The sequence below is a fragment of the Anticarsia gemmatalis genome, chromosome 5 (assembly GCF_050436995.1).
Source record: "Anticarsia gemmatalis isolate Benzon Research Colony breed Stoneville strain chromosome 5, ilAntGemm2 primary, whole genome shotgun sequence".
NCBI classification, from domain to species: domain Eukaryota; kingdom Metazoa; phylum Arthropoda; class Insecta; order Lepidoptera; family Erebidae; genus Anticarsia; species Anticarsia gemmatalis.
The window spans coordinates 12,402,908-12,416,076 of record NC_134749.1 but is presented as its reverse complement, the minus strand read 5'-3'; the positions used below and the strand labels follow the sequence as shown (position 1 = coordinate 12,416,076).

General features: G+C 32.9%; 1 protein-coding gene across 2 annotated transcripts in view; it reads right to left on the bottom strand.

Annotated features, from left to right (window-relative positions):
• LOC142973201 (uncharacterized) overlaps positions 1 to 13,169 on the bottom strand; it is a 187,369-nt gene that overhangs the window by 74,113 nt on the left and 100,087 nt on the right. Inside the window, exon 1 of one of the 2 annotated variants that reach the window (XM_076114824.1) lies at positions 4,777 to 4,960. The exons of the other annotated variant lie outside the window; for it this stretch is intronic. The gene's annotated coding sequence lies outside the window, so the exon portion shown is untranslated. Of the gene's footprint in view, positions 1 to 4,776; positions 4,961 to 13,169 lie in introns of those variants that run through there. 2 annotated transcript variants of the gene reach the window in all.

Here is a 13,169-nt window from a genome sequence, read left to right as displayed (position 1 = left end):
GGAAGCGTCTAGACATGTCTGCTTGCTGAGACCATTTATGTAAAAATAAAAAAAAAGTATTAAGGTCATTAACCGGTCCAGCGCGATGGACTTGAGGTCTTCTGGTCCCCTCACTCCTGTAGGAGACCAAGGCCCAGCGATGGGCTCCATATTATTATTGTTGTTAATGTGATATGTTAATTTCCTTGCAATATTTTTTCTGTATATTACCTAACGTGAATCAAGCAATGCATGGCAAGTAACAGATAATGGACTGCATAATACTCAAACCTCACTCAAATATTAACACTAAACAAAATGTTTATCTAATAAACATGATCAAAAATTTGCATAACCTAAGTGAATGATAACATTAAAATTAATTGTATCTCATGCATTATTCAACAGTTATTAGATTTAACGTGTAATGTACTGAAGGAACATTATCATAATTTAGACATGAAATAATGCTTTGAAGTCCCCGACACGGCGCCAATATTGAACATAAAATGATAAATATATTTACCTGAAATTGATAATATAAATGGAAAATGGAAATATTTACTTCGTATCGTCATAATGTTCGCCTGGCCAATAATATGTCAATGTGGCCAGTTTTATTGGAACTGGCCTGCCGCGCAGGAGTTCAAGTACAACAGTGCTTGAATTACATATTTTTGATATTATGGGTGAGATAATTGCTTTATACTAGGATTTATAAAATTCGAACATTCTGCTAGACTTTCAATGCCTTTACTTTGAGTTTAGTCTTTGAAAGAACATTTTGAGTACAGAAAATAGAATCGACCCTGAGACCTTGCGGTTGGCTGTCGCATATATTATTATATTATTTAGATTCTTAGCATATTTTAACTTAGTCTTGTTAGCATTTGCGAGTTTTTATTATTTGCGTTAGTAAACTCGTATCGTAAAATTCTGCTTTCAATTCTATTTTCGTTACTATAATTTCAACTTAAATAACAAGCTATCAATCTAACTTTATGTTAATGATAACAGATAATGAGATCACGAATTGTTTTAAGTAAAACTTGGAAAATATACATTTCATGTAGTGGTTGTCCTTGTGTTAAAGTTGTTTAACTCGTGCAAAGATGTTTACTTAGAGCGTTGTCTTAGTAACTACAATTGTAACTTAGACTAAACTGGCGAAATGATTACAATGTCTTCTTGACTTAAATTCGGCCATGGCCAGTTTCATTGAAATCGGTCAGGAGTTTGTGGTGGTAATTTGAGTGCACAATATTTATGCTCTTATAATATGGGATAGTTGATCAACGCTGTGAGAAGTCAGACAAAGGACCGATGGGTTTATGACACGAAATTCGTTTTAATTAAAAAGTAGGCATAAAATTTATACAAATGTTCCCAACTATGTTAAATTATCAAATTTAATAGAAGCTTTTAAATGATCTGTCTTGTAACGTTGCATTCAGTGCAAAATATAAGCTCTCTCAAAACGAATCCATTTATTTCTAAACTGTAAATTTAAACTAGCGCATTCATTCCTAAAGCGTATGTTTCCACCATTATAACGCCTTAATAGTCACATTATAAACCAGACAGCTTGTCTTCAACGCGACAGAAATGAGATATAAATCTCAATTGTCTCAGACAAAGCTTGGAAAAGTCGCCTTTTGTTCCGCCGTCCGCACTTTATGCATGTGCAAGGAACTTTCTAAGAGAAATGCTCTAATACCTCGCGAATATCAGATCGTGTGATGTATTGAGGTATTTTACTGTCAAGTGCGCTATAAATCGAATATAGGGCTTCTACGTAAGATAACTGGGTCGTTTCCTTTTTAGAATCGGTTTAATAGTCAACTTGTGTGCTTTCCTTAATATCAATAATATTAATGGTACAATATACTGTACTGTACTTCTATGCTTCAGATCTATATATGTATTTATGTAAGTATAATAAAATGTTGCCTTTTTATAGACAAACGTAAAAATAACAAAAAAAAATTCTTGAAATTCTTATTAAAAGTACAACTTAGGAAATATAGTATTTAATCTTTGTCAGCCCTAAGGTTGTATATGATTTCGTGACTGCCAATCGTGAAGCGTTGTGTGAAAGCTCTGCGCACGCGCACATAACGCGTCGACACAGTATTCATATGATATATCTGATACAGGGTGGAAAGTAACATGATTGAATATGGAAAACGCTGCTATTCTGTCCAAAGATAAAATACTATATTATTACGATTTTCATAGATATTAATGGGTCTGTTTATGAGTAAAAATATCTTATTTTTATGAAATTTAATAGAATTGCTGCGATAAAAAAAATACTGTACCTGTTATATAATTGGCTATATACCTTTAAGTAAATAGGATATAATAGGCTTCCTATGTTTACAATATTTCAGTAAAAGTATAAATATTGTTTTTCTAATGGATAAATAATTTAAATTTAATAAACAGATTAGTGTTTAATCATTAGAAAAAAGTATTTCTCATGTTTCATCGTGAGCTATAATCTATAAATAAACTATATAATCTCATTCTAATAATAGAACAAAATGTAACTAAACCTAACACGTAAGAAAGGCTATCAGTTACAACAAGTCACAGGTGGTTAATTCGCTGACGGGACTCGAACCCACTACCTCGTCCTTCGAGTAACACTACACTGCTTGCTAACCGCAGGTGTAAGGATAAAATTAGAATAGAGTTTTTAAAATAGATGGATTTACTTGTGGTTGTATTTTATATAAGGAAGTGTAACCCCTCCCTCATTCCGGGAGGAGACCCTTGCCCAGCAGTGGGACTGTAATGGGTTAAATTTATTTATTTAAGTGTTTTGGTAAATAATATGAAATTTCTATAAAAAGTTGGTACTTCTATACTGTACCGTTGCAATATTATAGATGCGAAAGTTTGGATGGACGTATAACGCTCTATAAAAATTTGCAACGGATTTTGATGAAATTCGAAGATTATGTACCAGTAACATATAGGCAATCAAAATGCAGACGGAGTCACAGGCCAAAGCTGGTACAAATAGTAATAATAATATTCTATCTAACTTCTGTCTTTTAAGTTTTAAAATATGTAACTCATTATTCATAACATAATAGTTATCTTGTATTATAAGCATCCTTTAAGCATTTTCTATTATTTTGCAGAATTTTTACTGCAGCTACTTCAATGCAAAATTTCATCCAAAACGACTCACCAGTTTACCAGTTAAAGCGTAACAGAGATGCAGACAGACTAACATAATATGCAATACATAATCCTTAGTCCACGTGTCTGTTTCACTTGATTATAATACGTTTCAAGCCGTCGGCGTCGGCGGCTTAGTGGGCTTACTTGCATCATTAGGGAACAACGATACGACTTTCAATTTTGCGCAATTTCTATTTCTGCATATTATCTAGATTATGGCGTGTCATGTTGAGCTGGTTGAACGGAATTTATCGCAGTCTTTTTTGAGGTGTTGCAACTTTTCTTTAGGCTTAAAGTCTGTAGGCTTACAATATATTTTTTAAACGGGGCGATTATTTTGTTGTTTATCTTACTTTCGAACACACACTTAACAATTAACAAAGAAAGAGTTTTATGTACAAAAAATATAAATATATATAGAAAACTCGCTTAACTGGCGTCAAGGCACTCACTCCGATAAAGAGAGAGTAATTTAAAAATTCATTATAACAACATTCTGACTCAGCTGGCATTAAAATACAAAATTATAAAAGCTACCATTTCTTTAAAAAAATGTGAAAACAATCCTGTAAAAGTATTTGGGCAAATCTAGCAAAATAACCAATATTTTACGGAATTCACATGGTAACCCATGGGGAACCTATAATACTATACGTACACACTTATACATAGGTGAAAATTATTTTATACCACATCAATGTCACGCATCAATGTCAAAAGCTCAAAAAGCCTTCGAATCAATAATTCACAACATGGGTGGTCATTAATATTGGCATGTTTAAAATACAATTTGTCATATTTTTTACCATCGCCATTACAACTAATGACACGAACACAATGTATTATTTATTTATTAAAATACATTGTAAAACGGTTCTAAATTATACATGTGTATTATCAATAATTTGAATACACCCACGCAAGGAAAGACCACCATAACGCTGTTATGTCAAAACTAATAGGTATAATTTTTTAAATACTAAAGAGGCGGTAACATTGGCCAAAAGGCTGGCTGCAAAAAAAGTTTATATTACTTTTTATGATGAGTTTTTTGTGTTCCTATTTTAAACGGTATCAATAATCTATGCGCATCTCCATTGTTTTTTTTATAATATGTGATCATTATAAAAGATATAATTAATTATAATTTGCGGTTTCCTTGACCACTCTATTATCACCGATTCATGATAGCATTGATAAAATCATTAATTGTGCTAATGCTGTCGTTTCCGTTTCGTTTTGGCTTATTAATAATTAATTTATTGATTAAACTTGAATATGGTTAAGGATTATTTAGATTACTATTCACTAAAAAATAACTATTATTGTCGTAGTCAAAAATGTCACAAATTGTTTAGTCGACAAGAATAAATTCCAAAAGTTAGGGTGCAATGCTCTAAATTCCAATGCAGGTAATCGTTTCAGCAAAAAAAAAACGATATTACTTCGTAATATTATATTTAAAAGACAAGAATAATAAGGCAATTAATTATCTTAAATGCTTTAGTTTATTAAATAAAAAAAAATAGTTTTATTTTAAATTATAAATTGTATGCTTGCTATTTTTCCGAACTGTTATAGCGTTATAAAAAAAATACATACCATAAACCAAAACAAAAATTTAAAACAACACAACCAATAAAAAAAAATAACACGCACGCACAGAATATTTCAACCACTTCAGAGTTAGAATTTCGAATTTCTGTTTCAAGTCAAACGCACTTGAGATTACGAGAGCACTCCGGTCGATAGGTGTGTTCGTTATACACTTGTGCCAACGACTGCGTATCCTTTAAAGCAAGCTGCGTTTTGTTATATCTACAGTGTTTCTGTTTTCTTTTAAAAAGACAACTCCCGCACTAAGAATTACTCTCGTGTTGCGGGGACTTTTACAAACATATAAACAACGGACACAAAGTACAACCAGACCCAAAACATTTATTTGTTGATCGCACAAATAATTGTCCCGTGTGGGTATCAAACCCAAGGTTTTCCGATGCAATCGTAGCGGCGTGGCGACCTAAACCACTGCGCCACGGAGGCAGCCAAATAAAACCAACTTCAAAGATATTATCTAGGTCCCATCTGTCAGATTTTTTTGGATAAACAAAACGCGATAATAGTTCTTTTTTTTATTTAGAATATGGCGCGCTTTGTTAGACTGGCATTCCAAGATTTCTCCCACGCTTATCTTTGAATTTTTGGGTGTTGATAATTTTTCGTTCGTTCATTTGAAATCGTATACTGTAAGATGATTTTTATGTTAAATTTAGCACTTCAATCAAATATAGGTCATTTGAGTCATCAATGTATTTTAGGACAAATATTAATTTGATCGAGAAACGTATCTAATGACATTGATAATGAAAGATGAATTACATTCGTCGCTATAGCTATAACATAGATGGACGAGACTGTCACTGGTATAATTACATCGATAGTTAATACGGTTCTCAGAGGATTTGGGTTAAAATTTTAGTATGATTCAGAAGATTTTTACTAAAATTTCTGTAAACATAGAGTAGAAAGGGGGTGTACATTTGTAAGGTGTTTATGTTGTATCCTTGACTCTATACTTACGAGTATATACACACTCTAACGCAATAGGGCACTTTCTAGAAACAGGCTGTGACCAAACATAAGCCGGAAAGACGATACATTCGGAAAGTCCCAAGGGCAGTTCCTATGACATTGAATTCAAAAGGAAGGTACTACGGCCTAACAAGCTCTCACAACATCACCATTATAATTTGGCCTTTAATATTATTAATAATTTCATAAAGAGATGTCTTATTTGCTTCAGTTTTTAATACTTGACCTGATTCCTCTGAGCCGATACTTCTGAATTAAACCCGTTCGAGAGCATTCCGCACTAATTACTCCGTAAAAATGTACGTGAATGTTTTTAATTACGAAATGTATTGGGTATTTTTGCATTTTTCTTTTGATGGATTTGCCGTGTTTGTTTGGTTATTCATCAATTTATTGTTTTGGGGCTTATATTAATTTGAGTTTAAAATTATATTTAAAACTAGCTGACCCGGCGAACTTCGTACCGCTTAAAATATGCAAAATTAAATGTCTATTTTTCAATATATCTGAGACTTTCTTTCAGATTTCAGATTTTTCCAATTTTTGCGAAGCTATTACTTAGACTATGACGTCATAGTACATCAGTAACCAGTAGTCGTTAATATCTCAAAATAAACCAGACCTATTATTTAATTAACACAACATTGACGACGGCACATCCGCACAAGGGCGTCATGTACAAAATTACAGCATTACAGGGCTTGTCGTAAACTGTCTTATGACGTCATTAGCCATGTACTAAGTATGACGTCACTGTTCAACGTTTATGTAAATAACTTTATATGTACGTGGTGTAAGGTTACTTGCATGACGATGTAGTTATTACGAGTATTGGCTGAAATTTTGTTGACACGGATTTTGAATCACACGTAAAATTGGTTGGCTATCGTCATACATTTATTATGAATTATTTTACACTATGGATAAAAATGCTTGAAATTCGTTTAGCCGTTTTCTAGTATACCTATCGCAAAAAGACAGATAGACAACGCGGCGCGATGCAATGGGGAATTTTATATTATTTTATTATTTAAGGGTTTCTGAGTAAATTTAGCGGTATTTTATCCAGGTGTAAGTCAGGTTTTGGAAGTACTGTATTTTTGTTTTTTTTTTTACTTTACAGTGTGATGAGATTTAAGAAAACGCAAGGCAAAATATTCTAATATTTTTATTCCTCTCGAATAATATAAGTGAATCAGTTACAAGCTTACATTTTTCTCTTTACTCAGTTGATTCATCGTATATTTTAGTCAAAGAGAATATGGAAATATTCAGGAAACCTCGCTTCTATATTAACATACTTTATTTTATTCTAACGTATTATTTTAAGGGAAGCTGACTAAAATATTACATCAGTATTTTTAGTACAGCGAAAAAATATAAGAAGTTATTTACTCAGGGAGGATAATAGTAATTTAGTTTGTTTTAAAATTATAAGCTTTCGTAGCGTATCTCCCGCATTAATTGTAACTTATTTTTTACAAACATACAATCTTTCACATAGTACTTAGGTGTTACCGAATGTAATGGAAGATAAGTAGAAGATACGGGAACCACTGTAGTATATATTTTTTTTAGTTTTTTTTTAGACCGGGCTTTTTAGCAGATTTAGGCTGTACATGTACTCTACGTTAAGTTTCTCATAATATAAATACTGCTAAAGATTTCGTATTATCTTTATTTAATATTCATTTTATTTCGCGAAATGCCTAAAGAAGTATTTGGTCAAAAAGACACCCCCAGCTTAAGTTAGTAAATGGATTAAGTTTACTAATAAATAACGTGAAAAAACTTTCCCTTTACTTAGTCCCCCCTGTTTTCTATTCATTGTTCATTGAAGCTTTTCTTTCGGAACTAAAGTCAGCTTTTTGCACCCTCTAGTATAACTAATCTATTTGTCGGTTAACTCAAAGTTTCTTGTGAATAAACTCTTGTCTTAATGAAATTTGCAATCAATTATAATGATATGAGAACGTCCAAATATAGAAATATGTCAGTTTAATAGTTTTTTATCTTCCGTATTGGCGGTAAATTCACTATCTGTATTTTTGACTATAATAAGTGTCTCTATTCGTCTAAAATGAACTATCAATTTTGAGTACACGTGAAAATGTCAAAGAAACAAGTATATTTGAGATAGTTAAATAAAGTTTTGGTGCAAAAATCTGTGGTGACATACAACTGACGGTGCGTTCGACCAACGGACGCGGTCAATTCAGCGTAGGAGAAATGGAAGCCTTAATAAGGCTAATTGTACCGTTTCGACACGAAATTGGCATTTTAAGTATTTTTCAAACAAGGCATAATAAGGCAGTAAACTTCTTAAAACCCAAGTAAAATATATTTATCAGATTTTAAATCTTTTGACCATAAAGTTGTCAAGTTGTACAACCTTCAATTAATGCCAAAATTTAAATAAAACTTGATTTATATGGTAAGATTGTACTGCAAATTGTTAACCAGTTGACCACGAAATGCTATAGAATTAAAAATTAATAGTGATTTATTATTTTCTGATGATAAAAACTAAGGTTGTAATTATAATTTGTTTGTTTAGTATCGAACTAGCGCTCTAGGCAGCATTGCAACTTGTTAGATAATATATTTTTATAGCAATAAACGTAGTATTTTTAAAGTCTTTGATACAATAATTATTGTTTGCCAAAGTTTATCATTTAGCCGATTTTAATAATTATATTTTAGAATATAAAGCTCTATTTCGGATTTCAAGGGCTTAGTGACCAATTAATGATAAAAGTAACCTATGGTTGGTTCATTGTTAAACTTCCTGGAAAACCCTGCTAACATTTAGTTAAAAAAGTTTTATAGACAAATAGACTTTTGCATACATTATTCAGTACGGGTAACTTTTCCCTTTGGATCCAAATTTACAGCCAGTGAAAAGGTCCTAAATAATAAGTAATCCTATTTGAAATCGCTTTTGTAACAGAGCAACACAGCTGTGCGCTGTAGTACATGTTGAAAGTAATGAAACGTCTCTCGCTGATTGATGGATCACCTGCTCGATTTATATGAGAAAATTCACTTTCTATTATCAGTTTACCAATATATTAGAAAATGTTTTGTGCCTGGATATTGGCAATATATCTTTGGTACATAGGTCTAGAAAATAATGAAAGGTTTCAGGTAAATATTTTTATATCTTTCTTACTTTCTGCTTTTTATTTCAGTCGATACCAAAAGCTTTTTATACTAAGGAATGTCAGATACTGACTAATTTTCAGGCCTAGTTCATCCTTTGGGAGGTTCTTTTTTAAAAGTACAACTCCCGCACTAAGAATTGCTCTTGTGTCGCGGGGACTTTTACAAACATACAAACAACGGACACAAAGCACAATCAATCCCAAAACAATTATTTGTGGATCGCACAAATAATTGTTCCGTGTGGAAATCAAACCCACGACCCGATGCAATGGAATCGACGTGGTGACCTAAACCACTGCGCCACTGAGGCAGTCAATGGTACATGGTTGTTGAAAGCTCACAGGCGTAGTACATTTTTAGAGAAATCGAACGTAAAGGCCTTCGCCTAGTCGAGACATATTATTCGTGGATAATTTCGGATATCTCAGTCATTTAGCAATGTTTTGTTTAACGAAATAGGGGTAGTTTAAGTGAAAGCACATCGAAAGCGGGGAATTGTCGTGGAGTGTACATAATAATAAACCTCATAAGTATTCTTAGATGATGAATGTCTAAGCGTTCGAATAGTTTAACTACCAATAACTTCTACACAATAACCGTTTTACAAAATAACTGCTACTTACAGACTTTACTTTTACTTGAAGTAATTAACTTTCTACTGTAAATCATACATACATAACTGTTATTTGCGCAGGTAAAGGCAGAAGTGTATGGAAGAGTTTGTTTATTTGAAAGCGTTAATCTCAGTAACTACTGGTCCGATTTGAAAAATTCTTTCAGTGTTAGCTAGCCCATTTAGCGTGGCCAGAAAGGCTATAGTATTATTACGCTACGACCAATAGGAGCAGAGTACCAGTAAAAATGTTTCAAAAACGGGGAAAATTCTGACTCATTTTCTCTTATGTGCAAGCGAAGATGCGTGGGTCAGCTAGTTTAATATAAATTAGAAGAGATCATGTCAGTTTAACCGCTTAGGAAATCGATACCGAGACCTCTTTGTCAACGGTCGCATTTGACCCTTTAAACACAAAATCACAGACCGACACAGACTGTTGACAATTAGTGTACGTCAAATTGACAGTCACTATTCAGTACATTGCTGCTTTGATGTAACGTGTTAATCACTGTAATCTAAGGGAGAAAGCAATGTACAGAATAGTGGCTTTCAAATACTTAGTTGTCAACTGAGATCCGTGATAGCCCCTCCAGCAGGTTATTATTACCAATATACAATAAACGATTTTTACTTACTTTTTCTTGAAGTAATGAGCTTTTTAGTGTAGTTAAAATAAATAACAAACAGATCCTCGTTACAGTATAATTTACATCCACTTATGAGAACCAAGTAATTGGTGTTTGAATAAGTTGCGAATTGAATACTTTCTGAAAGCGATACTGGTTTTCTTTTAGTGGAAAGGAGATTTGTTTATTCGCGGTTTGGTTAATGAAATATCTTTTGATGGGTTTGAATGAAAGTAAAATATCGTTATTATTAAATTCCAGTTATAGAAAGATTGAAGGATATGAATATGTAACTGAAAAGTCTGAAAGAAGTGATGAAAAGATAGTTTAGTAAAATAGTAACATACTTATCAGTGTGAATATCTGAGTAAAACACTGAAGAAACTTACTCATGGTAGTGTATTAGTATTAAGTTTTTAAACACTAAAAATACTTAATATTATTTAGGTTGTAAGAATTTGGAGTGTTAAAATTTATTTTGCGGTACTTTATCTCAGCCGAACATAATATTTTTTAACCACAGAGCAGTTCATCGTGGTTTAATACAACGGATCTTTACGGCTTACTGTTTAATAAAGAGTGCTGTTTGAAACTGTATTTTACAACAAACGGGACCGATTTTTTACGTGCCTTCAGAAGCACGGATATGTTCAATGCAAATACCATTACGTGGTCACCCATCTTTAGAATGACCCGAAGAGTTGCTTAACCCTCTGTTCGTTTACTCACCGGTGAGCGCAACCGTCTGTGAGCGAAGATGCTGAGTGCGTGTATCAAATGCTACAGTTGAGAATAATATGTATGTGTATATATCGTATCATTATTTACAATGTCTGTGCTCTGTAATGCTGATTGCAATTAGCTAATCTGCATCAATGTGCACTAATGTGCAGTGTTATCTGCCAAAGATAAAATAGAGCACTCCTTGTGAAATCTACCAACTATCTATGTGTAGATAAATTAATTGCTAGCAGTTAATTTTGCTCACTTGAATATAATATCCATTATACAAGTACTAGTAAAAAATCTTAGATTTTTTATGACATAATTTCTTTCTTTCCAAAGTTTTATCTAAATATCAATCGTTTCAGCCGTTTTCAAGTAAAAGAATAATATTATAAGTAAAAGAAGATCAAAAAGACCTTTAAATGTTTTAGTAAAAATATGTTTTTTTTTCTGAAGTCCAGTCTCACAAATAACTGAATATTTTATTGTATTTCTGCGTTATTTTGTATAATAAAGACTGTAATAATCTATGGAAAATCGGTAGATCGTAAAAAAACAAAGAGAACGAGCTAGTTGGCACAAATAAATATTTGGGTTATACGTGTCTAAATTCCATGCCTTAATTAAGAATTCCCCGACAAAAAAACCCACTGAACCGGGAAGAACCCATGACCTCACGATCATTTATCGTATTTACTACTTGGACTACTGAGGCTAATTACTACAAAGACTAATTAAAACAAACTCAATCATACATTCATCGTATCGTCAAACTAGTGTCAAAGTTGTTCAAGTCGACCGAAAGCCTTTGACAAGACATGTCTGTTAAAGACTGCTTGCTATCTTAATTGACAACAACGGGAACTGACTTTTTACTTGTCCTCCGAATCACAAAAAACGCTCAGTTCATATGACACCCATCTGAAAACTGTCCGCGCCGAGGTTGCTTAACCCACTAATCGTTTACCGATCAATGAACGCAACAAGTGCCTCATAAAATAAATTATGACCAAACTTTTGTGTCCAAAACAATGCTTAAAAGTATTATGCCTACGAGCAATGAGCATTTAGCTTGCCTTACATTCAGGGCTACCTCAAACGGATGTAGTTGCAACAATCAAAACAATACTCTATTTGACAGCATATACGATTAAAATTAGCACAGCAAAATTAAATCAGAGCACGGGACCATCTCATCATATTCTATAGCAAAATTGAGTCTTATGTTTAGTATCATAAAGGTGAAATTGACTTGTTTTGGTTTCATGTGTTTTCATATTCATGTTTCTAGTGTTATGACAGTCCATCACGCTTTCGTATTGAGTATTCGAACGGTTCCTTTACATTCCAACGGACTGTGGTCTTCAGACAAAGGTTAAGCATAATTTGTTTGGAATATCCTTAAAGTTAGGGCTGCTGTTCATAGTATTACAAGCTTAACTAGTTAAAAATCTAATAAGACAACTTCCGCACTAAGAATGTTTCTCGTGTCGCGGGGACTTTAAAAAAACATACAAACAACGGTCACAAAGCACAACCAGACCCGAAACAATTATTTGTGGAACGCACAAATAATTGCTTCGGGTGGGAATCGAACCCGATGGATCGGCATCGGATCGAAATCGATGTGGCGACCTAAACTATTGCACCACGGAGGCAGTCAAAAATGTCTCTATATCAAAATTTATTTGAAAATTGTTCTAATTAGATTCATTTGGGACAAATTTTGATACATAAGATAGTCGTTACGATTACTAAATCTGCTTCTAGTTTAGAAATGGAGAGAACCCTTAAGAAAAGAGCTAACAACAAACTTACGGCCGGTCTTACCAATCACCAAATGTTTTACAATTCGATGAATACAATATTAGTCAAAATCATTTACGTCATATAAGCTCAGCGACAATTTGTTTAAAATGTAGGAGTTCCATTCACTCGTTCAGATTAATTGAAATTCTGATTTTATAAAATTAGTGTCATGCCGTAACCCATTAGAAAAATCAACTCAATCAATCTTTTCGCACTATATTTTTCGACTCAAAAATACTCCAACGCAAAATATTTAAATCCCAATAAAAATGCGTAACAGGCAGCCCTAATAATTATAATAAATTTATGTTGTTGACATGTTTACACATAATTACAGGGTTGACCACATAATTCAGAGCGGCCATTAGCGACGGAATTAGGACCTGTACACTCATATTATTTATTACCGTGAGTTTTTTAGCGTTAACGGTAACATGCGAAAGTGTCGAGATAATGTAAAA